Source organism: Lissotriton helveticus, chromosome 4_1 (genome assembly GCF_964261635.1).
Source record: "Lissotriton helveticus chromosome 4_1, aLisHel1.1, whole genome shotgun sequence".
Taxonomy (NCBI): domain Eukaryota; kingdom Metazoa; phylum Chordata; class Amphibia; order Caudata; family Salamandridae; genus Lissotriton; species Lissotriton helveticus.
In genome coordinates this window covers 2,131,059,177-2,131,086,711 of record NC_136063.1, presented here as the reverse complement: position 1 = coordinate 2,131,086,711, position 27,535 = coordinate 2,131,059,177, and positions in this window count along the sequence as shown.

The following is a 27,535-nucleotide window of genomic DNA, read 5'->3' as shown; positions in this document are numbered from 1 at the left end:
AAAAAATACAAAAAAACAAAAAATGTTAAAAAAAAAATATATATATATAAAACAACAAAAATATTAAAAAAAAGTTCTTTTCAGAACTACCTTCCCTTTCAAAAAAAATTGCTAGAATGTTTAGCACTCTGGCAAGCTCTATTTCTTTTGGTTCGCTCCCGGGTTAGCTTCCCGGTACGCGGACCGGGAGCTAACCCAAAAAAAATTTTAAAAAAAGAAAAGTGTAAGTATAAGGAAAGTAAACAGAGAGTGATGTTAAAAGAAAGACAGCTATAGGGAGTAAAGAAGAGATACTGTTTAATAGATCTATTTACCGAAGAAAAGACGGAAGAGGGTATAATTGTGAAAAACAAAATAGATAACGAAGTGAAAGAAAAAAAAAGAGAGTATAACATTAACAAAGAAGAGTTTCTTGGAGAATGTGAGTGAATGTTCAAAATAAGATTAAAACATGAGGAATAACAGAGAGAAAAAATAGAAAACAGAAAACAAAAAATAACAGAAAAAGATTAATTGAAACAGCAAAGAAATGTAAGTAACATAGAGCCATATCATCAACATAGGCAATAAAAGTTTTGCAGCTTTTATTGGCAGAAATGTGTCGCTAAAGCTGCTTTTAGCGGCAGAAAACTGCCGCTAAAACCACTTTTGCACCAGTTTTCTGCCAATAAAAAGAGCAATAATTTTATTGGCTGTATTCATAATATGCCCCTTAGTGTGCTTCAACTACACAGAGAAAGCATTATGAACAAGTAGTGATAGAGTGATCAGTCAAAGACACTAAGAGTAATAGAGACGGAGTGAGTGAACAAGAGTGAGGAACTATGAGAAGAGAGGGACTGAGAAAAAGAGTGGAAGGAGTTGAGTAAGTAGGTAATAGAGAAAGGAATGAGGGAAGTAGCAAAGGCAGGAAACTGAGGGTTAAAGAAATGAAGCAGTGGAACTAATAGTAGGTGAATGTGATAGAAATGTAACGAAAAGAGTACAAAGCATTTACCTTATAATTGTCGTTAAATTACTCACTTTTTGTTTTTATACTTTCAATCTGTGAAAGAGAGAACAAACATTTCAAAAATATTAAAACATGTATTTAAAAATTACAAAAGACAAGGGAAAAGATTGAAGGACAAACAGTTTTTCAACAACTTTGACACTTACAGAAGCTTCTGCTTCTCCAGGCCCCCTACACAGTCCTAAAGATATACATTTTAAACTAACAGTATCTTGATGCAGATGAAGTGAGGCCTATCTTAAAACATGGTGCATCTTTTGCATTGCTGTTGTCTCAGAAAAGTGTCGCAAGACACTAAAATTTTAAATAATTGCTTCAGGATGCCAATAAGATGTGTCCTATCCAGAGGTTTGTTTGAGGTGAGGCCTACTCAGGGTTGCAGATGAAATTTCGAGTTGTTGAAGAGAATAGAGGACATAATACATGTAAAGGTCTACCAATGAAGTGAGTCATGTCCACTGCACTCTTGAACAAAGTCCAAACCTCCTATGTTTCCCTGGACAGACCTAAACTTGATCTGCACAATGTGATTCGTAATGATAGGAAACACAGGTGATGTAATTGAAATACGTGCAATTTATTTTGCTCATTTCACAATCACATCACTTGTGTTTCCTTTGCTCAGGTATCTCATTGTGCAGATGTAGACTAGCATATGAAAGAATACGCAGAAATGCAGCACTGCATGCAACAACTTTGACACTTACAGAAGCCTCACCTTCTCCATGCCTCCTACACAGTTCTACATATACATCATAAATGCAAACAGTACAGAATTAATTATACATGTTAAATGGTTTATTTTTGCTGTTCTCAGAATGTATCAAAATTCACTAAAAACAGTGACTTGAAGGTATTCATCATATAACAGCGGGGAAAAAAACACAATCAAAATGATTGTGTTTAAAAAACCCATACAACATAAGAAATCAGAATTCAGAACTCCTTAAAGTTAACTTACTTTCCATGACGTCGAAGGATGTCCTATGAACAGCTTACACTCTGTTGTGCTGTTATTACTTTCAGCCCGCCACTTTCTGAAAGAAAACCTCCATCGTTTTTAAAAACATGTTACATGCAATAAATGACTTCTTGCTCTCTACCACAAGTTTCCACAAGGCCAAATCTTGTCAGACCCATTTATAACTCTTGGATTTCTTGTAAGCCAATCCCGTCATTTGTCATTTCCGCAACTTTCAGAATTAAAATGTTGAAGATCATTTTCACAATCCTGGAATAGTAATATCTTCCCCTTCTTGCTCAGTCATGTTCTACATTTCCTATGACACTGATACTGCTTACTATGAAGCAGACTTACACTAACTCTATGACTACTACAATTATTTAATTCTCTACATCACTTTCAATCACAAAGCAATGTAAAACAGTAGACAGCGTTGCAGACTTACATTCCCTCTACTCTATGTTTTGATTGGCTGCTTCAATTAGCTTATAAAAAGAAATAGTTTTTCTGAACTCATTCAAAGTGCATTTATTTCTCCATGACGTCCAGTCTTATGGTTAGAACTTATGTCTCTGAACTACACTTATCCTCAAGGCCAAATTGTGTAGGAGACATTAGAACTTCTTGAAATTCCACAGAGCACATCCCAAGATTATTTCCCTAAAATTTTGGTTTTAAAAACATCAGGTAAGAGTTTTTAAGGTCATACGGCAATTTTTTTTTTTAAATTAAAACAGAATCGTTACAGAATGACCAGCCATTTCTAGACTTTAAATAAGCTGTGTAATGTCCTGATGTTATTGAAGGGCCGTCATGATATATAATTGCTGCAGTTACAAAAGTCCTTCCTGATATTGACAACTGCGAAGCTACAAAATTTTTAATTAAAGTTGTCAATTTTGTTCCATCAGGCCTACATCGTTGGAACATTAAAATGACATACTGGCCATATGTTCGTATAAATAATGTGGACATCATTTCAGATTTACATTGGCTACACTCCATGTTGTGATCAGCTGCTTTTACTAGCTTATTAAAGGAGACTGATTTACTGTCTGGCAAAGTTAAATATATAAATCTTTCTGAGTCTACACTAGTAGTACTTGATACCATACAGTTCTCGCAGTCATGCTGCCATTGATAAGAAAGCCCAAACAGCTGATCTACATCTACACCTTCAGCATGCAATACATCAAGCATATACATTAAAAACTCCTGACAATCTTGCTGAATATTTTGAGAGAATTGTGTTTGGCCTGAACATCTGTCTAACAGATTTCGAATTTCAGACACACTTTCTATGTTTCTTCTATCAGTGCTACATTTCTCTAACACAGAATTTAACAAACTGCAAAATCTTTGATCAGAATTGACCACAATCTCTTCTTTTACATTTTCTAGAGAAAACAAAACATTAACCACTACATTAGCATAGCAGTTGACACCAGAACTGTTTTCAAATTGAAAACCAACAACATCTTCAACAGAATCCTTTTTGTTTCTGCTTGTAATTTTAGGTTCATCGACTTTTCGTCTTTTTGCTACAACCTCCCCAGTATTGGTCACATTTCTTCGTTTCCGGCCTACCACACGTTTCTCAAACAAAGGATACTGAGGCAAATGTGACGCATACTCTCTTCTTAACCTATTGTATTCCTTAACACAATCTAGATCCGCACAAATGTTTGTGACATCACACTCAATCAAGTACAATCCCGATAAAGTTCTAACTCGTGACAATGCCACGTATGCCATACCCTCCTTGAACACAGAACTGCCAATATTCACCAATGCACAGTCTACACTTAAACCTTGCGATTTATGGATTGTCACCGCATATGCCAAGCAAACAGGAAACTGCTTACGGCGAACATATAAGTCTTTTACAAGCAAAAATCTAGCAGAGCAACGACCAATTAGCTGTACTTCCTCAATGCCATCAAATTTAATTTTTAAAAATTCAATTCCATCTCTATTTCTGTATTTTACAAAATCAACAACATTACCCATTGATCCATTTACCAGACCTCTTTCAACATGTAAATTCCTTCTTAAAATTATACGGCAGTTCAAGCACACATTCAGAGTCTTTTCAAAACCTGCAGTTTTAGATATACTCTTCTCTAATGAATCCAATTTTGTTTTCAGATTCTCAGACAAAATAATTGTTGATCCCATATGCTCTACTCTGTCAATAGCTTCCAGTTTCACAATCTCTTGCTTTTCTAAATGCAACATTTTGTTGTTGAATTTGGCACATTCTGCAAGAGTTGGCATCAAACATATTCCAGATTTCTTATCAGTAATTTTCTGAAAAATATTCTCAGGCACAACATCTTGTTCTGGATATAAATTTGACAGTAATCGTGCATGTAAAGCTTCTTTCCCATGCTCGGTCACTTTTCCAATTCTAACATCTTGTAGAATAGTCTTGTAAACTTCATCCTTCGCCTGACGCATATTTTCATGCAGTTCAGCATAATTGAAGTTTAACCATATATTGACGTTGCCAATGCTGCCTAGGCACTTCCTGGTATCTTCATGCGTGAGCATTTTGAACACAGGTTGCCCTTTCACTGGTGTCAGCTGCAGAAGATCTCCGAAAACAATGATGTGTTTGCCACCAAATAACACATCATACTCTGTTTTGAGAACTTCTTGCATTCTCAAATGCACAAAGGCAAGCATGACATTGGAAACCATGCTTACTTCGTCAATGATAAGAAGTTTCATTTTCCTCAAGATTCTTGAAACTTCAAAACAAGCATCTCCAGATAGCTTGTGATATTGTAATTTGTTGTCATGCTCCACTGGCAGCATCAGTAAACGATGTAAAGTAATCCCTTTAATGTTATGTGCTGCCAGTCCAGTTGGAGCGGTGACAACACAAGACAGCGATGACTCTGTCCTTTCCTGCAAATAGCATGAAATTGCTTTAATGAGGAAACTTTTTCCAGTTCCCTCTTCTCCACTCACGTACAGTCGGACAGGCTTCAACGACGTACATGAGCACTCTTTCTTGTCATGACTTAATCCATGATCAATTTGCATGGTAACTTCGTCATATATTTTCCTCTGCTCAACGTTGAGTTGTCTTTCCAACTCTTCTAAGTTAACCGCATCCTCCTGAGCATGTGCCATGGCTCTTTCCACTTCATTCATGGCAGTGGCAGCTTCATTTTCGATAACAGGTCCTCCTAGTGGATCCTGACTCAATGAAGCAGAACTCTGACTGTCCTGAGAACTGTCTCTGGCAATCTCGGCTGCAATCGTTGCTTCCTGCTCAATTTCCGCATTCAACATTTCTACATATTTGGGAAAAGCAGGACATTCTATGGTCTCCTTGGCGGCATTGAAAGAGTCTTCGTAACAGAGGAAATCTCCAAGCAGTTCCTCTTCTGCACGCCAAGGCTTGAAAAGTTGCAAAAGTGCTAAATAGAAAAACTCCTTTTTTTCAGGAGATTCGCCACTCAATTTTCGATGGTTTACCAAGTGGCATTTTCTTTGCTTGACCAGACATCCCTCACTTCCTATTACAGCATACACTCCTTTCTCAGTATCTTCTTTGATGTTCCTCTTTAATATGTAATTTTGAAGAACCTCATACAGACAAACATTGTCGAGGGGACTGCTTCTATTTGGATAATATGTATCCAACATGTTGGTCTTCAAAATGTCGGTACTGTTTGGCTCCTTTTCCGCCAAATACTCAATTTCCCGCACAGGTTTCAGAACTCGATTACGCGTTGCAGCAAGACCAAGACTCGCCCAAACGATACTCCTGGACTTGGCATAGAGACTTGCTGAAGACAACCGGTCAGAGCATTCGTAAGCTCCAATTTCTCGATGCGACAACATCTTCAGACTGAAACTGTACAACTTCTTGCTGAGGCTCTTTTCATGGGAAATGTCCTCCCACATATCCTTCAATTCTGTCTTCTCTTTTTTGGTGATGTAAGACGTCACATACCGAGCCACAGCCATACAGTTATCAGCCACAAACTGTATATCCATGTTAGCATTCCACATGGACAAAATCACCGGGTTGTAGTCGTTGATGTACTTGGACTCTTCGTTCCTCTTCAAATTGTATGTGTTTTTAGGTGATTTCTTCATGACATTATGTCGCAGCGAAGACATCAAACTGTTTACTCTTCCTTTAGAAATCACCGGTCGTGGAAAGCCGAAACGACATTTGGTGTAGAACTTGTCCTTGTTTCGGAATTTACGACGGCAGTACTTTCCACATCGATGGCTTTGGAAACGCAGAACTTTTTCTCTTAGGCTTTTCTTCTCCTTTGCGTTTGGAACAGCACACGTAGAATACTGTTGGATGAAACTCATCACTGAGTCTTCTGGATCCGTTCCAAATTTAGGTGCATCCTTGATCCACAGCAACATATGTATATGAGGAGCACCTCTTGCTTGGTACTCCTTTCTCCAGAAGAAATCCAACACCTCTCCAAGAGGTGGATTCTTCTTATTCATGATGAAAGACATCATAGCTTCAAATCTATGATTGAAGTACCTACATACATTGACTGGATCCAAAGAGCACAGTTCTCCGGGTGTCTTGAATTCGATGTTATCTACGTTAGCATTTGCCTCTCGTAGAAATTCAAGTAAGTCTTCCCAGCCATACTCGGCACAGCTCAGAGTGAGGAACCATGTGGGAGTACCTAAGTTCCTCAGCATACATTTTAAATCACCATGACGACGGTACCAGTACTCATTAGTACCACGCTGACACGCCATGAGATTAATCAGGTGAGAATCCAAAATACTGTCTTGGACATTGACTTTATCCATAAAGTCACTTGCCGAGATGTTTTGCATGTGTATACCACTTTTCAAGATGTGGTTCACTGCATATGACAGTCCAGACAGATCGCTTTCAAACAGGAGATGAAACAAATAGGGAATGCATTGTCGAAACCTAGCATCTCCTGCATACAATCGCAAAGTCCGGTATTCAGAAGCAGGAATTTGATGAGGTCGCTCATCATATCTTCCTCCCTGACCTGTTGGAAAAAGCTGTGGGAAACACCGAGCTTCCAAACTTTCCTCCCAAACACTAATGGGACTCCCTTTGGCTTGTTTCATTTGAAACAACTCAATAGCATTCCCCATGACTTCCTTGGAATGCAAAGGATGAACACTATAATGTTCATATATTTCTTCACTAGTAGAGGGTTCTACTTTCTCAATTTGACCAAACACACATCGCTATCCTCTTCCTCACTTACTTCCTCTTCTGCAACATATACATTCTTATAGTATTTATTATTTTTTTTCAAATACAATGTTGCCTTTTTAACTTTCCTAACATCTACTAAATCTTGCCATATTTTCTTTTTTTTTTTTGTAAAATTTTTATTTTATTTTGAGGTACATAAGAAATAAACACAGGGCTGCGGGAGACCGCACAGTACCCAAAAGCAAGGTAAAAGCCTTGTAAGCACAACAGCAATGACCCAAGCATTTCAAACGTATATCCAGTCCAGGCTCAGGACAACAGAACATTGAAGATCACTGAACATAGTGTGCTATCAGCTCATCAGTAGGCCGGGCCAACTAAGGTGACCAGTGCCGCAATGTGCCGGACCCCAGACCTCTAGATTCCATACAGGCAATGTAGACAGCCAATTTGCGAGTCCTCCACAGCCCAAAAACCCCAAACAACCAACATTCCCTACCCACCCCCTCCCTCCCCCCCGGTGGTGACGCCATTCACTCAACACTCATACAGATCCACTTCACACTTGAAAGAGGTGCATCGATCTCACAGAAGCCGGACACACGGCCGAGGGCAATCCCTTAGAGAGAAACGTAACCAGAGGCCCCCACTGATATCGGAAATTCTTATACTGTCCCAAGAAGATGTCCGCCACTCTCTCCAAACTGAGTAACCTCCACAGCCGCGCATGCCACAACGAGATCGCCGGAGCCTCCCTCTTCTTCCAGGCCGCAGCCAGCGTAAGCTTCGCTGCGCCGAGGCACAGCCACAAAATTTTTTTATCCGCCCTGGTCTGATAGACGAGGCCAGGGTCACGCAGCCCTAGCAGGACACAAGCCATAGAGTCATCAATGGGATAAGTCAATATGTCCTTCATATGGGAACGGATTTCCTCCCAATACGGACGGATCACCGGGCAGTCCCACCAGATATGGCGGAAATCCCCCAGAAGTCCGCAACCCCTCCAGCACCTATCTGAGGTCCCCGGGAAAATGCGGTGAAGCCTAGCCGGGCACATATACCATTGCATGACCGTTTTGAGGTGGGCTTCCCTCAAGAGCAAGGAATGGTTAAAGGACGTCAAGTCGCGCCACAGCGCCGACCATTCCGCGTCCGAGACATCCCGCCCCAACATTTCCTCCCATTGCCCCATGTAGCGAGGTCGAGGAGTTATTGTCGATTGAAGTAACAGCTGGTAAATGAAGGAGATGGCCCCTTTCATGGCAGACGTCCGCAAAATAAAGGCTTCAAACGGCGTCGGCGGTCTCGTAGCCGCCTCCACCACTCCAGGTGACGTAGCCCAGTGCAGCAGCTGAACATGCCGGAATCGCTCAGTCTGGGGGACCCCATAATCTCTCATGCAATTAGCGAAAGTAAGGGTGTCCCGGCCGTGGAACAAATGGGTCAACGCCCGACACCCCCCCTCCCTCCACACCGCAAACGGACCCTCGTGTAGTGCCGGCGGGAAAGCTGGGTTGTAATGCAAGGGCGTAAACGGCGAAGGGAATGTGGTCCAACGGTCATCTCCCGCCAGGGAGTCCCACACCTTCAATACCGTGCCGGTGGGGGTGCTGATATATGCATTGAGGGGGCGGTCCTTCTTTGGTTTCCAGGCCAGGTCCCAAAGCGTCCTACCGGCAACGCATCGGTCCATATGGAGCCAGTGTTTCTCGGAGGTCTGTTGCGACCACTCTACCAAAACTCTCAATTGCGCCGCTTTGTAATATAACTGCAGGTCTGGGAGCCCAACCCCACCCTCTGATCTCGGTCGACGGAGAACTGCATATGACACCCGTGCCTGACCCCCCTGCCATACGAAACGCAGTAAGGAAGTCTTGAGGTGCCGAAAGAAATCGCTGCCCATGGGGATAGGCAAGGCTTGGAACAAATATAAGAATTTAGGGAGGAGGACCATCTTCACGGCATGGATTCTGCCCAGCCACGACAGAAATTTCGGCTTCCACCTGTCCAATTCGGCCCGAGATTTCGCCAGCAAGGATGGGAAATTGGCCTGGAACAGCCCGCCCACCGTCGGAGTCAAATGGACCCCCAGGTAGACAATCGAACCCGCGGCCCAGGCCAACGGTGTCAGCGGCCGCACCCGGTCCACCTCAGCCTGCGACAGGGTAAGATTCAGGATGTGCGACTTGCTATAGTTGACCTTAAAGCCCGCCACTCCCTCAAATTCCAGCAAGGCCTCCCTAACGCAAGGAAGCGAGCTCTCCGGATCAGCAATAGAGAGCAAGACATCGTCCGCGAAGAGCGAAATCTTATGCTGCTCCCCCGCAAACGGTAAACCTCGGATCCCCTCATGCTCCCGCACCGCCACCGCCAGCGGCTCGATGCTCAGCGCGAATAGCAGGGGGGACAGAGGGCAGCCCTGTCTAGTGCCGCGAGTGTGAGCAAAGAACGCTGATAAATGACCATTCACTGCAACTCGAGACCGGGGGCAGCAGTAATTAGCCCTTACCATAGTGATGAAGGTCTCCGAAAAACCAAAGGCAGTCAAGGTATTGAATAGGAACCCCCAATCCACCCTATCGAAGGCCTTCTCGGCGTCCAGGCCCACTAGGACCGCCGGTATACGGAATCGTTCCGCCTTTTCTATCAGATGCACCACCCGCCGTGTGTTATCATGCGTCTGGCGACCCTTAATAAAGCCAGACTGGTCCGGGTGGATCAGTGCCGGCATAAGGTCTTGTAGCCGACACGCCAAGATCGCCGAATACAGTTTAGCGTCCAAATTAAGAAGCGCTATCGGGCGAAATGAGGCGCATTGTGCCGGATCTTTCCCCGGCTTCGGCAAGACCGTAATCATCGCCTCCGCTAAGGAGCCAGTGGAAGAACCAGAGGTGGCCATGTCATTAAAAAGGGTGACCAAGAAGTCACAGAGCTCGGAGGCGTAAGATTTATAAAACACAGCAGTGTACCCGTCCGGGCCAGGTGCCTTGTGAAGCTTCAAGTTCTTAATAGCCGCTAGCACCTCGTCCCTGGTAATCGGCGCCCCCAAGAGCTCATTCCATTCCTTAGACACCTGCGGAAGGGGTAGACGCCCCAAGTAATCTTCCTGAGCAGCCGTTCCCAATCGGTCCCCTTTGTAGAGGTCCGAGTAAAAGCGACCAAAGATGGCCGCCTTCGTCTCGTCCCGATGCTGCAATTGTCCAGCAGAATCACGGATCCCTCCAACGTACTCCCGCTCCCGCCTGTCACGAAGCTGTCGAGCCAAGTGCCTCCCCACCTTGTTACCACAAGAGTAGGACTGACGGCCCAGCCTCAGTAGGGTGAACTCCGCCCTGTTGCTATAGTGGGCTTTCAGTTTCCCCCGTACCGCCGTGAGGGGCCGGAGGGTCACCCTCGAGGGGTTGAGTTTGTGCGCCTGCTCGAGAGCAGCCAGTTCAGCCTCCAGGGCCTCCCTCTCCTTGCGTCGCATCCTATTGAGTTGTGCGTTAAGGCCCAAGCAAGTGCCCCGGATGGACGCCTTAAAGGCATCCCACGTGTTGGTCACCGAGGTATCAGACGGTGGGTTGAGGGCAAAGAACTCCCTAATGGCCACCCGCAGCGCCTTGTCAGACGTCTCGTCCCGAAGCACCGAGGCCGGGAAATACCACTTCCGTTGCCCGGAGCCTGTCGACGACCAGCGCAGTGTAAGCACCAGCATGCTGTGATCCGAGACCGAGAGGGGCAGTATGGTGGAGTCAAGGACATCTCCTCGAAGAGCCTGGCCTATGAATATATGGTCCAATCGGGAATACGAGCGGTGCACATGAGAAAAAAATGTGTAGTCCCTGGACGTTGGATGTAGAAACCGCCACCCATCAACCAACCCCATGCCCTCAACTGTTTGCCGCGACACCTCTGAGAACACACCAGTATCCGCCCTGCGAGAGCCAGAACAGTCCAGCGCTCCGTCCCACACCAAATTACAGTCCCCCATGATGAACAACTGCCCTTCAACAAAATCACCCACTTTACGCAGTAAGCCCTGCAGAAACTTATTCTGGCCAGTATTAGGAGCATACAACACAACAAAGGTACAGAGCCGCCCCTGGACCAGCCCCCTCACCATCAACCAGCGGCCCTCCCTGTCCGTGCGGATCGCCTCAGGTTGGAAACGCAGCGAAGCATGGAAGAGGAGGGCCACCCCCTTGTGCTTGGTGAACGCAGAGGATCTGTATATCAGAGGATACGCCTTATGCTTGAGACGTAGTTCATCTGCGCGTGTAAGGTGAGTTTCCTGCAGACCCACTATATCTAAATGGTGATCCGTTATATATTTCCACACCCTTTGCCGTTTCTGCGGCGAGTTCAGTCCCTTGACATTCCAGGTTCCTATGCTAACAGGCATCGGGAGACAAAAACCAGAATCCTGCATAACTCAGGGGCAAGCCCACCACCCCCTGCCATAAGAACCCATGGTTACAGCCCACGTGAAGAACAGTGTCCCGCCAGCCCTCCTCCCCATTGTCCCAACCTCGAGTCCAAGGCCCTCCCGCCTCGCCTCCCCCATACCAACAACACCACACATTCTCCCTCTCAACACTACACAACACTATCCACAACACGACCGCGTCACCACCATCTCCCCCCCCCCCCCCAACCCCAACACCCCAAACAGCCCCCCCAAGACCCTCCCCCCCCCCGAAAACCCCCTCACAAACCATCAGAAGTCCAAAAGAGTCCTCCTTGGTAGGGCTAGGAGACATCGGCCGATGTCCCCCTCGAATCTCGTACCTGGGCGTCTTCTCACAAAGTACATATGAACCCACGGTACCTGCAGGGGTGCGCCCCTCCGGCGCCTTCCAGATCTCTCTTCAGAAATCACGCCGCCCCGGAACCAAGCTGAGAGGCTGACAGCGTGACAGTGGCAACCGAGGCCACCGCGTCGACCCGTTCTTGCATGCTGGTGGGCCTATCAGGCACCCTCCTCCCCCCCTCCCCGCCCACCCTATGCCAGGAGGGGGATCTTCGCCGGCTCCGTGCAGAAGGACTCCCACCGCCAGGTGAAGCATCCGGACCGTCGATCCCCAGTAGTTCCATGGCCACTTGAAGGGACCTGATCTGTTCAAGCCTGTTGTTCCAACGAAATATGATGCGGAACGGGTGGCCCCATGAGTAAGCAATGTTGCGGTCCCGCAGGAAGGCAGTCACTGGTCTAAACTCACGCCGTTTCTGCAGAGTAGAAGCCGCCAAATCCTGGTACAACTGCGGATGGTGCCCACGAAACTGGATAGATGCAGCCTCCCGGGCCTTCTTCAGAATGCGCTCTTTCAACTGAAAATCGTGGACGCAAACGAGGATGTCAGGCGGAGGGCCCCCTCCGCGCCTAGGAAGACCAACCCTATGTGCCCTGTCCATCTGAACATCCGGTAGTTCTTCGTCTCCCAGGATCTGCCGGAACAGCTCCAGGACATAGCCTCTCAGATCTCCGGACTCCCCGTCCCACGGCACCGACTTAATACGGATGTTGTTCCGTCCGGAGCGGTTCTCCAGGTCCTCAGCGTGGGACTGCAGATCCAGATTCTGTTCCCTAAGACGCAGCACATCCTGTTGCAGCTGATGGACATCATTAGCCAGGGTAAGATCATGGTCCTCCAGGGTGGCTACCCTCTCGCCAACACCATCCAGGTCTCTCCTCACCTCTCTAAGGTCCGATGCGAGCTGGGAGCGCAGCTCTGAGATATCATCCTTAATGGAAGCAAACAGCTCAGTCATGAACGCTTTCGTGACCGGCGCCTCTCCGTCCCCTGATGCGGAAGAGGAGCTCCCCCCAGGCGATGGCGGAAGTTGGGAGCCCCTGGACAGGCCATCCTTGTTAGTCTTCCCCCTCCTCTGGTTGTTCGTCATCTCAAGGACCGGTCGTGTGCGATTCCTCAGGTCACAAATCTCCGGCGACCACAACCCACGGCAGCAATAGCCGGCCACGCGGCGGGGCGACCGAGGCGGGCCTCCCTGAAACCTTTTTCGAAGCGTCAGGGCTGCTAAGGCAGGGCCGCTCCTCTGCACTGCCAGTCCTTCGGATCTTGCAGTCCCCACCAGGTCACAGGGCAATGGTGCGCGTGCCCCCAAAGACCAGAGAGCGTCTCACATGCCCGGGTCACTGCTCCGTGGGGAAAATGGCGCCCTGGGTCGCCGCACGACCAGGTCCTCCAGAACAAGCTTCACTCAGGGTGTAGGCCTCAGCTGAGGCTCCAGGCGTCTCGCCCCCCCCTCAATTAGAGGCCGCCGCCGATCACGGAGCCTTGTAGGCGTAGGCTACTTGTGGCCGCATTCCTCAAGTGTCCCACTCAGGTGGCCGCCCAGCCCGCACTAGGCCGACGTCGCAGCCGGCCAGAGCCCAATGTCGATTCCTCGCAAGGCCAGCCCAGCAGTCCGGCCCAGCCAGTGCCCTTCACGAGCCAGATCGCAGCCCTGAGCCCCCTGGCCGCCTCCAGGCGCTTACCTCCCTCCGGTCTGCAGGGACTGCTGGGGGTCGCGTAACTACTGCCCCGTCGGGCCGCACTCAGTCTTCGGCTCCGCCACCGCACACACAGCTCTACATACGGGCGGGGGGCAGGGGGGCAGACGCTGACCTCCGGGAATCCCGCCGGTTGCTGATTCTATCGAGGCGCCGCTCCAGCTACCGGCCGACCGCCAGGTCAGCACGGCGATCGCTCTGCCTGTACTTCCTGTCGGCCTCCCTTCTTACTCGAGGCCGGCGTCGGATAGGCCCTCCGTCGCCTCCGCTCCAGAAGCGCGCTTCTCCTCGTGGGACGCCCCGAGGGACTAGCGCCGCCACCAGCACTCAGCCACTATGCTCCGGTGCCCCTTGACAGCAGAACCACCGGTCAAAGCACGGTTCCGGGGGTGCTATTCGGTGCTTTGCGAAATTCGGCGCCGGAGGGGACGCAGAGAACGTCTCACTCCGTCGCCATCTTGGCCACGCCCCTGCCATATTTTCTTATTCTTTGTCGGAACCCCATTAACTAAGATAACCAGAGGTTCCTCTTCCACTTTTTCTACTCCAATTGTGTTAATGTTTTTCTTCAAATCTAGAGGTAAACAACTCTTCCCTTTAATCCTCTCTGTAAATCTGATGGAGGCAATTTCCCTGTCTTTGGCTCCATTCTTACAATAGCCTGAAAGGGATGGATACTTTGAATCAAAATAGATTCATAAGTATTTAAATCCTTCAATTCAGAAGGAATCTCAACCAATTCCAGATTATTATGAACTGCTCTAGCAGGCATCTGGTTTTGATTTAATTTGCAACAACAATAAGTACACACACGTTGATCAAATCCCAAATCAAAACAATTTTCTACCATCAAGTATGTTGCAAAATCCTTCCATTCACTATTATTTTCCCTTTCACTTTTTGCATATAAATCCACTAACTTAGTCTGATTCTTATAATAAGTGCGTCGACAACACACACAAGTGAAATTAGGCCTCTCACTTGATTTCACCTGAAACGTCGCAATTTCCCTCTGGAAATTATCTGTACTGGAAACCTGTACACTATCTTCCACATTACCCTCTTCTTCTGGGTCAATTTCAACATTCTCCTCTTTACTTCCAAAGTAACAAAACTCAATTTCTTCACATATGTTCTTCACATCTATTTCAGAACCATGCAAAAGAGCAGCGCATAATTGTTTAAGCATAATTGCTGGACTCTTAGCATAATACAACATTCTAACTAATTTCCTCACTTTATTATGATGCACTGCTAGCATCCTGAAATGATGAAAAACACTCTGGCATACTCTCCTGGAAAGACAAGCCAGTGAATGACCATGCAAACCTGTCACTTCTCTCACTCTGCAAGGATCTAATTCTTGCAACAACTTCATTTTCTGCTTCAAACTTTTCTTATTAAATGACCGTACAAAATCACAAAGCAAATTGATGGAATCCTGTCGCACACTGCAAATACTACTACACTTCCAGGTGTACACAGGACCCTTAGCACGTCTTCCTAAAACCTCATTACCTAACACCTCTTCTGCCTCTGTTGTCACAAGTTTTTCTTTTTCAACTGGACAACCATCTTTCACTTCATAAGCACGACCACTGGTGTCAACTGCATGCACCAAATCATTATCCTGGAAATAACTCTCCTCATTAAAAAATGCCTCACAGCTTGAACTATGCATCCATTCTCCAGAAAAAACTTCACAAAAATTACTACGATTAACTATTCTCTTCCATCTACTATTTCTTTTGAAATCATAAATTGCCTTGTTTAGCTTCCTAATTCTATTGATTATCAAAATAAATAACTTACGTTTAATTTCAAATGCCTGATCAATAACTTTCTCAACTTTTTTTTTTCTCTTATAAAAAACCAGTTTCTGTTGACCTTTCTTAATATTTTTTAACAAATTGCCAATTATCCTGTTGCGGAACATTCGTTTACGAATGTCCCTAAACTGTTGTTTCCTTCTACTATCATGCACAGAGTTATCTCTTGCTCTAGCAGTAACATTTTTGATTGGCCTTTCCTTTCCATTTGATTTGCTTATCTTTTTATGGACTGAAACATTTTCTGTAGTAATATTTTTTTTACTACACATATTTCTTATGAAATATTTTGTGCTCTTACCCGGTGCTTTCTTCGTGACTTGACAAATCTTTTTGTTAGAGGACTGCTGCTTATTTTGTTTCACCTGCTGTCTTTGACGTTTTGCAGCCTTTCTCTGTCTTTCTATTGTTGGCATGGTGAAATCTTGAAATGATCTGCAGTTGAATCTGTGGTAAAATATAATAAAAAAATTTATTAACCATTATTACCAAACAGTAAATCAATAACAATGATCAAAAACTTAACACACTACTTGACATTTTAAATAGAAGATTTTTTAGTCCTTGGCAAATTTACAATACAGAAATAGCAGAAAAGAAATGACATTTATATTTATGTTACCTGTGCTATTTTATATGTGAATCTGATCTAATTTTATGAGCATATTTTAATATTTTATTGAAGACACTACACATAACCTGTTTTTGAAGGTGTCTTTATTTTTAAATTAAACGGTTTACATTTTTACTTTTTATTAATTATACATTTTAAAAATAAATGTTTATATTTCCATAGGCTCAAGCAGGTCAGCTTCCCACCCTATGTCATATAATTCAGATAAATCTGCATCCTCATCACGCTCTTCTTCATCCTCAGGATTTAAATCATCCAATGGATCAACATCCACTGATGTTTCAATTACAAGTTCAATGATGAGGTCAAAATCAACTGATTGCAGATTGTCACTCATGTTGATGTTGTTTTTATCTTTAAAGAAAGATAACAACAATGAGATGTTGCAGAGTAAGAGACAAATCTCAGAGATTATAATAGTAAAATTGTTTAACAAGAGTAATATTTTGCAGCTATTATTTAGCCATGTCCAGCAATGCTGATCAGGTGAAGACTATGTCTAATTTTTCAGTGAACAGGACTCATCTCTTCTTAACCTTGGATAAGCCTCACCGACTCTGTGTGTCCTGCACATATTTAAATGTAAAGGGGCAGATTTATGTTAAATGGCACATCCCCAGGCATGCACCAGTTAACGTGCACCGCTGCTCTGCCACCCATGGTGTGCCGTATTTACAATCAGATAGGAGAAAACTGCGTCAAAACCCTGCACCTGCTTTAAGCAGGCATATGTCTTGACGCAACATTGTGGAGATGGGGCACCCCTGAGCCTTGCTTGAGCTGCATCGCACTTGCGATACAACTCCAGCAATCACTACCTTTACATCACAGATACATCACGCATCTGTGCCATTTTTGCCCCATGATGCCCCGCATTGTAAATGCAGCACACCATGGGTGGCGGAACAGCGGCACAGGATGACTGACACATCCCTGGTGATGCACCAGTCATCATAAATCTATCCCTAATCTTCTTATCTTGTTACAGATAAACCGCCATATGTACCATCAAACTATTTTGCATTTCCTAAATAGCGAATTTTAAGGAATAAATAGCAATTCTTTACCATTCCTAATTTGCAATGAGCAAATTGCTAATTGCAAGTTACCCATTCATTTCCATGGGCTAGGAGCCTCATAGGAATGAAGGTTTAATTTGCGATTAGCAATTTGCTCATCACAAATTAGGAATTTTTCCAAGGGTGCAGGGGTGTCTCAAGAACACCCTGCTGCACCCCTGAAAAAGAAATTTTGGGGCATATGGCACACATACATGCCCTAAGGGCATGTGTTGGCGTCATATGGGACCTTTTGTTTTTTTGAAAAAAAGCTTTTTGAAAAGAATTCACAAATTACCACCAATTTACCACAATAGTTTCCAAATCCTTAATGTCATTTTTTACATATTTTTTGTTTGATACATTGCATTTAAGTAATCGCAAAATTTGCAAATCCTTCAGTGCAATCGCAAAATAAGGAATAGCAAATTTTGCTATTGCTTATTTTGCATCAAACTTGTTTGATACATACCATTTGTCTAATTAGCATTCGCAAAGGCCGAAATTCGCAGAATTTTGATCTTTGCGAATGCTAATTAGCTTGATACATATGGCCCCAAGTGAGGCCTGTCTTGCAACATGGTGCATCTTTTGCATCACTGCTGCATCGGTTTCATGTGGTAAGTTTTTTTTACACCATGACATATCTGCCTAAAAGCATCAATTTGTAATTTTGTCGCCTCATAGCAAATCTTTTGCACCGCCGCTGCATCATAAAAGTGACGCACAGTGGCGCAAAAGAGGCATACACCTATCATAAATCTGTCCCTAGCATTTTAAATGATTAATCCAGGATGACGATAAGGTGTGGCCTATCCAGAGGTTTGTTTAAGGTGAGGCCTACTCAGGATTGCAGATTAAAGTTGCGCTTGATGAAGAATACAGAAGAGATAATACATGTAAAGGCCTACCAATGAAGTAAGTGATTTGCACTTTATTTCGCCAGTCATCATAAATGTATCCCTAAGCTTCTTATCTTGTTACAGATGAACCACCATATGTACCATCAAACTATTTTGCATTTCCTAAATAGCGAATTTTAAGGAATAAATAGCAATTCTTTACCATTCCTAATTTGCAATGAGCAATTTGCTAATTGCAAATTACCCATTCATTTCCATGGGCTAGGAGGCTCATAGGAATGAAGGTGCAATTTGCGATTAGCAATTAGCTCATCACAAAATAGGAATTTTTCCAAGGGTGCAGGGGTGTCTCAAGAACACCCTGCTGCACCCCCTGAAAAAGAAATTTGGGGGCATATGGCGCACATACATGCCCTAAGGGCATGTATGGGCGTCATATGGCACCTTTTGTTTTTTGGAAAAAAAGCTTTTTGAAAAGAATTCACAAATTACCACCAACTAGAAGTTGGTGGTAGTTTCCAAATCCTTAATGTCATTTTTTTACATATTTTTTGTTTGATACATTGCATTTAAGTAATCGCAAAATTTGCAAATCCTTCAGTGCAATCGCAAAATAAGGAATAGCAAATTTTGCTATTCCTTATTTTGCATCAAACTTGTTTGATACATACCATTTGTCTAATTAGCATTCGCAAAGGCCGAAATTCGCAGAATTTTGATCTTTGCGAATGCTAATTAGCTTGATACATATGGCCCCAAGTGAGGCCTGTCTTGCAACATGGTGCATCTTTTGCATCACTGCTGCATCGGTTTCATGTGGTACGTTTTTTTTACACCATGACATATCTGCCTAAAAGCATCAATTTGTAATTTTGTCACCTCATAGCAAATCTTTTGCACCGCCGCTGCATCATAAAAGTGACGCACAGTGGCGCAAAAGAGGCATACACCTATCATAAATCTGTCCCTAGCATTTTAAATGATTAATCCAGGATGACGATAAGGTGTGGCCTATCCAGAGGTTTGTTTAAGGTGAGGCCTACTCAGGATTGCAGATTAAAGTTACGCTTGATGAAGAATACAGAAGAGATAATACATGTAAAGGCCTACCAATGAAGTAAGTGATTTGCACTTTATTTCGCCAGTCATCATAAATGTATCCCTAAGCTTCTTATCTTGTTACAGATGAACCACCATATGTACCATCAAACTATTTTGCATTTCCTAAATAGCGAATTTTAAGGAATAAATAGCAATTCTTCACCATTCCTAATTTGCAATGAGCAATTTGCTAATTGCAAATTACCCATTCATTTCCATGGGCTAGGAGGCTCATAGGAATGAAGGTGCAATTTGCGATTAGCAATTAGCTCATCACAAAATAGGAATTTTTTCAAGGGTGCAGGGGTATCTCAAGAACACCCTGCTGCACCCCTGAAAAAGAAATTTGGGGGCATATGGCGCACATACATGCCCTAAGGGCATTTTTGGGCGTCATATGGCACCTTTTGTTTTTTGGAAAAAAATGCTTTTTGAAAAGAATTCGCAAATTACCACAAACTAGAAGTTGGTGGTAGTTTCCAAATCCTTAATGTCATTTTTTACATATTTTTTGTTTGATACATTGCATTTAAGGAATCGCAAAATTTGCAAATCCTTCAGTGCAATCGCAAAATAAGGAATAGCAAATTTTGAATTAAGGACATTTTAAGTCATTTCCACATGTGCAGTGTTTTCAAATTATGATTTGAAAATCGTTTTTGGGGAAAAGTAATGGTTTGCAAATTTATGACAAGGACATAATGGTGTATGCTTCTCTATAAGGCATTTCAGTGTCTCTGATGTCATTTTTCCCATATTACATTATAAGACCTTTCCCCATGGAGCACATTCCTTGTAAATATGCTCCCACCTGTGCATGGTGAATTTAGATTTTGACTGTTTGAGTCACATAGCCATGTTAAAAGTGACCCAAAAAAATTGCAAACGCTTTAAAAAAACACATTCATGTGTCTTAAGGACATTTTAAGTCATTTCCCCATGGACAGTGTTTTGTAAGTGGCGCAAAAGAGGCATACACCTATCATAAATCTGTCCCTAGCATTTTAAATGATTAATTCAGGATGACGATAAGATGTGGCCTATCCAGAGGTTTGTTTAAGGTGAGGCTTACTCAGGATTGCAGATTAAAGTTACGCTTGATGAAGAATACAGAGGACATAATACATGTAAAGCTCTACCAATGAAGTAAGTGATGTCCACTTCATTGCGCCAGTCATCATAAATCTATCCCTAAGCTTCTTATCTTGTTAGACATCAACCGCCATATGTATCATATAACTATTTTGCATTTCCAAAATAGCGAATTTTAAGGAATAAATAGCGATTCTTTACCATTCCAAATTTGCGATGAGCAAATTGCTAATTGCAAATTACCCATTCATTTCCATGCGCCAGGATGCCCATATGAAAGAAGGTGCAATTTGCAATTAGCAATTAGCTCATCGCAAATTAGGAATTTTTCCAAAGGTGTAGGGGTGTCTCAATAACACCCTGCTGCACCCCTGAAAAAGAAATTTGGGGGCATATGGCGCACATAAATTTTAACAACATTCCTTTACCTCAAAAACGATTTTCAATTCATAATTTGAAAACACTGCCCACAGGGAAATTACTTAAAATGTCCTTAAGACACATGAAAGTGTTTTTTTATTGCCTTTCCAGCATGGTTGGGTCACTTTTAACATGGCTATGTAACACAAACATTTAAAATCTAAATTTGCCATGCACAGGTGGGAGCATATTTACAAGCAATTTGCGCCACAGAGAAAGGTCTTACATTAAAATGGGAAAAATAACATCAGGGACAGTCAATTGCCTTATAAAGAAGCATACACCATTATGTCCTTGTCATAAATTTAAAAACAATTCCTTTTCCCCAAAAACGATTTTCAAATCATAATTTCAAAACACTGCACATGGGAAAATTACTTAAAATGTCCTTAAGACACATAAAAGCATTTTTTAATTGCCTTTGCAGCATGTTTGTATCACTTTTAACATGGCTATGTAACACAAACATTAAAAATCTAAATTTTCCTTGCACAGGTGGGAGCATATTTACAAGCAATTTGCGCCACATAATTCATAATTTTCTCCTTAAAGCACACTATTCTCTATCTAAATTAAAGAAATATTTTCTCACCTTAGCAAATACTTTGAGTTTGAAAACAGTCTCAGAAACACACCAATTTGTCTTCAGCAGAGCAAAAGGTATGCACTCCAGAGTCTGCAGCTATCAAAAGCACAGAAATGCTGTAATTCTTCACACATATCTCTCATGTCACCCAATCAAAACTCTTCCCTCACTATTTTTCAAATGAAAACCCTTCCACCCTCTGCCCTTTCTGCCTTTTCTGCATGGCAACCACCTCTTGGAAGACTTCTGGTGTTTGCAAGTTCACACAACAATGTTGCAATTGAACTCTGAACTCTCAGTGCACCTGCATATCCAGTGCATTCTTTCATTTAATGATTTTTTATTGACCATTCAAAATACATCTTTCAAATAACTCATCCGTGCACCCTAACTTTCTGTTTTCAGCAATCAAAATCCACCAATCACTGTTACTGCTTCATGAACACAGAAACTCCACAGTTTTTTTCATTTTAAACTCTCATTTTTTCAACTGCCATTTCATTGCCACACTTCATCTGACTGCAGGAGAACCTTCTCTCACCATGTTTTCTGTCTGGATTGTTGGACATAGTTATATTCACTGGGCTCAAAGGTACACTGAAAACAGGAATTTACCTAACCTCAATTTACAAGATGTGGAAATTAAGTGGTTTGGCCACAGAGGATTAAAATGTCACCAATTGATACCATTGGTGAAAACCTTTATGCATTTGCCCAAACCTGACCTGTTAATTGTGCACTGTGGAGGTAATGACTTGGGCACTTTGACTGGTGTAGGTCTGGAAATGCTTTTAAAGGACACCTTTGAGCAATTAATGGCACTTTTTCCTCAGACTGCCTTGGTATATTCAAATATATGCCAAAGACAGAAATGGAGGTGGTCAAACCAATTTTGTCCACAAATTGAGAAGTCGAGGAAGCATGTAAACAAATCTGTTTCAGCTTACATGAGAGACCATGGAATGGGCTCCCTGTACAACAATAACTTGCGTTACTACATGCAAGATATCTACAGAGGAGATGGAGTTCACTTCTCAGATGAGGGCAACAGAATTTTCACTCTGAATTTAAGAATGTGCATTGGTACCTACTTATAAGTACCTAAATGTACCATAAACCCAAAAGCTCTTCTCAGAGCTACCCTACATCTGATCACTCACAATTATTATTTTACTCTAACATTTTTCACTAATTTTCAACAAAGTACGCTCCCTGGGGCGCTACCCGGTACGCGAACCGGGAGCTAACCTCGCGAAATTTTTAAAAAAAATGTTTTTTTTTCGCACATATGGGCCTCCTCAGCCACCCTCACAAAACCTAGGGGGTCAAGATAAGTCTATCGTGCCCCCTTCTACCCATTCTGAACATTATTTGCCCTCCATCTTGTATCTTAATTCGACCGAAACACAAAATGGTGGACTCCCGTTACGCTTAAGGTTCGCGAACCGGGGCGCTCAACGGTTCGCGTACCGGGTCGCTCCCTGGGAAGCGCACCATCAAAAAAGGTGGGAAAGTAGTTCACAGTAAAGCCACTGGAGACAATTTCACCAAATATAGACTAGCTCATACTACATACCAATCCCTACCATTTTCACAAATTTGATTGGAATTCCATTTAGCCATTTAGCCTGTAGACCTCTCTAAATACCGTGAGGTAAATTACTTCACAAAACACATCTGAAGTGTTGGAATTGACAACCAATTAAAATGTTACTTTCATTTTCTACTTTTTTTACCTGACATTTGATTGGTTATATACCTGAATATATATAAAGGAAGAGAAGAAAACACAGCCATTTTGACTACTACTTCTTGGTGTACATTTCAATAGGATTTTTACTAATTCCTTCAACTTCTATCTAAAGGTAAGTTTTTATTTTTAAAACTGAAGTATATTGTGCACTATAAGTTAATATGGTAAACTTTTTCTGATAGTTATATACTATCCCTCTGTAGTAGTTATAGATTTAGATAGACTTCTCTGTTATAGTTATGGATGGAGTTAGGCTTCTCTTGTATAATTATGAATTTACTTACGTTAAATCACATACACTTTTTTATATTCCTACTTCCACTCTGATACTATACACTGCCCAAAATTAATCCCAATAGTGCCCTATCTCTACTAATATATATTTTTTTTATCTAAATTTCAGGCAAAATGGAAGGCGAACAGAAAGTTGAATTTCAAATTGTCCTGCAAGAGAGCAGCCAAGAAATCAATGATGAAAATGATATTGAATTTTTCGATGAAACTTTAGACAAAGAACTACTGCAATGTGTACAAGCAGTAGATAACCTCCTTGAAAATGATGACATTTTACACCCTCAGAGACTACAATGTATATTCAATGATAATTATGAAATTTCTGACAATGAAATGTTAGAAAGTTTAATAAATTATGAAACACAATCACAATAAAAAAAAATGCTTAAAAAATAAAGAAAATAAAAAATAATCAACAAAACCAACAATCAATTAACATACAGCATTTGAAAAGTCTATCATTCATTTTTCATTGCAGTACGCTGCCCAGAACGCTTCCCGGTTCGCGGACCGGGCGCTCCCCACGCAAAAAAAACAAAAAAAGATTTTTGTTTTTTTTGCCCCGCGGGGCCCTTTTAAAACCTCCACATTAAACCTAGGGGGTCAGGGAGGATCTAGTATGCCCCCTTATGGTTATTTCCCCCTTTGTTTTGGCCTCCTCTTGTCTCTCAATCCTACCGAGAGACAAGATGGCGGCCGCTCCGGACTGTTTAGAATGTTGACAGACACCGGAGAGCCAATCAGCTTAGCTACGCGAAGTTCCGGTACGCTTAAGGTCCGCGGACCGGAGCGCTGCCCAGAGCGCGCTTACAGATATATATCTTTTTTTAAACGTTAATTTCTCAAAATCCACTGGAGCACATATATTGAGACCTAGAAAAGGCACATCGGGCTACCAGTCCCTACAATTTTGCCAAGTTTCATGCAAATCCATTCAGCCGTTCGGGCTAAAAGTGAGGCCAACCGCCCTATGGAAAACTCAATGTTAAAAACACGTTTTGGGACCCCCCTTTTTTCTCGGCCCCCCCTTGACGAACCCCCCCCAAATTTCCAAGGGCTGCTCAGAAACAAAATGTTCCATTTTCCAGAAAATTTCAGCCAATTCCGTCCACAAACGCCAAAGTTATTAGACATAGAATTTTCAAAAATCCCATAGGGAAAAAATCCTAACTATATATACCTACTGGCGACCGCCAGTAGGTAATATATATATATATATATATATATATATATATATATATATATATATATATATATATATATATATATATATATATATATATCACTGCACGTTCCTCCTCTCATCCGTTGTTTGGGAAAGAAAACGGCTGGCACTCTGGTATCCGTTTCAAGAATTTGTTATACCAAACCCCCCCTCACCCCAAACAGACGTGTTTTGCCTTAGCAGGCTTCGTCAGTGTTACGTTTGTGCCACATATGAGTCACCATTTTAAACCTTTAGCCAGTCTGACATTGTCATGAACATAGAAGACGGCTACTGACATTCAAGAAGATGGTGGCCATCTTGTAACATGCAAATTGCATTAAGTTATACATGGTTTCAAAAGGTGACATTGAATAAAGTGCATAGTGCTCATTTAAAAACATGTAACACAAAACTTTCATTAAAAAAGCATTGTAAACACAGTGTTTTCTGTAAGTGCAACCAATTCAACTAATTTCTATATCTTTATAGAAGTTCAATTTTTTGGCATCTTTCATAGATATTTACCAATAAAGTGCAGAATTGATAGGCTGAACACCAGAGACTTGCCTGGTCACTCGCCAACGGGCGCAGCCGTGAGGGGAACGGCGGAGGCCACAGATAGACGCCGGACCGGACACCGGGGCACTACAATCCCCAGCAGCCTGTGGGGCGGAAGCGCGCTCGTGACGCGACGAGAGCGCCCGGAGGCGCCTGCAAAAGGCTGACCCCCCGGGAGCCCAGGGGGGAACACCAGAGACTTGCCTGGTCACTCGCCAACGGGCGCAGCCGTGAGGGGAACGGCGGAGGCCAACAGATAGACGCCAGACCGGACACCGGGGCACTACAATCCCCAGCAGCCTGTGGGGCGGAAGCGCGCTCGTGACGCGACGAGAGCGCCCGGAGGCGCCTGCAAAAGGCTGACACCCCCTCTCGCCCCGCGAGTCGCGCGCGGGAGAAGCCCGGGACAAGGGCGGGGCAGTCTGTGGCCGTCTAGGGACGACGAGGGACGGGACGGGCTACCCCCTTTGATCCAATCTACAAAATGGGTAAGCGTAAATTACAAACATCTTCCAACGGGGGTCCAGTTAAATCTAAAGTAGCACGCAAAGCTGTTGCTTCAGCAAGTATTATGTCTTATCTAACTACTGCAGTGGGTAAACTGAACAAGGAAATTGCTGCAACTGAACGCGAGTTGGGACTAGAACAGTTAATTATGGATAGTCATTTATCCCCTACAACGAATAGACTTCCAATTCCACTGGAACCAGCTATAGTTGTTGGTAAATTGCCTAGTACTGTCCCACATGACCTAACAAATACCACTGATCAAGAAGCTTTAAATAATTCGAACCAAGACATCCTACAATCAGAAGTTACCTCCACCCAGGTACAAACTCTCCATGCTACTAAACGCCTTAAGCGGGTAATTTGAAAATCAAACAAGCAAGGACTATACATACGGAAAAAGGTCCGTTACCCGTTAATTGACATTGAATCCTCACTGAAAAACATGGTGGAGAAAGTACTTGTGGATAAAGTTGAAGCGACACTTGTGCAGATCTCCAATGACATAATAGAAACTTTAAAGGAATGTGTTGTAGATATACTTGGGAAATGTGAAAGGATTAATATATTTTTGTCCACTGATCCCAGAAGGCCATGTACATGCAATTCAAATACTGCACCAGGGCCATCACAATCCCCTATGGAACAAGAAAAGGAAGCTCAACATCCTCTAATGCTACCTACCCCGCCCCTAGTATCTGTGGGTAATGCAAAGCCCCAAGTATCTGGGGATAATGCAATGCCCCCAATGGTCACCAGTATTACCAGGGTGCAGCAGACGAGTAAACCCTGTTCTGCTCAAGTTACATCTAGAGATTCAGTAACAGGCATTCCTAATTTACCAGGGCCTAGAACCCAACGCTCAAGACCACCTGTACACCTTCCCCCAGAAGCAACACCTTTTGTTGCTATTCTGGTGAACGTACCAGCACTGAAAAGCGGAGAATGTGAGTCAGATATCGCACAGTTAAATAATATCAAGATGTGGTGTGATGCAAACTGTACCGGCCCCAATAACATCTCGGAGTAAATCCAAACAGGCAGAAGGGTTGATTGGGTGGGGTATACACCCAAGAAATTTGCAGGGGATTGTATGATTGTTAATTTCAGTAGACCCCATGAGGCCCTACGGTTATTTTGGGATGCTACTGAAGTGAGGGAAGATGAGATTAGAGCAGTACCACTAGGTTTCTTTTATCCTCGCCCTGCAATACATAAGCCCCAACCAGGAATGGTCCCGCACAGAGCACAATCTAGATATACCCCCTGCCCAAGTTCATGGGCCACACAGAAAACAGGCTTGTTGCCAAAAATTAGTGATAAACAGGGAGGGGAAGCCAGAAATGGCCTTGTGCTAACAAATAGGTTTGCTGCCTTCTCCAATTTAGAGGAAAATGATTGACTAACCCTACCAGGTAGCATCACAAATCAATCACAACTCCCCATCCCACCTGTAATTGAAAAGAGCAACATAGTAACCATTCCTGATGATACACTCTCCCCATCCCAACACACTCGGCCGCAAACCACTGAAAAATGTAGTAGTGTGAAAATGATGAGCTGGAACATTGCAGGCTTGCGCTCCAAAAGGGGCGATACAAGATGGTTGGACCTGTTAAAAAAATGTGATGTTGTGGCCCTACAGGAGACTTGGGACAGGGATTGTGATTTTTGGTTAGATGGATATATTTCTTATTTTTTAGCTGCCCAGACAACAAGTTCAGGCCGAAATAAAGGGGGCCTGTTGTTCTTAATATCTGTAAATGTGAAGGGCACTGTGAAGGTACTAAACACACCATCCCATAACTTTTTAGTTCTGGAGGTTACAATGCCTAACACCCATAAATGTGTCTACATACATTTTTATAATAGCATTCAAAGTATAGCTTTAAATGCCAACATTAACTCGTTAATGGAGTTTTTATGTAGATATAGAGAGAGTCAAACCACTTTTGTATATTTTTTCC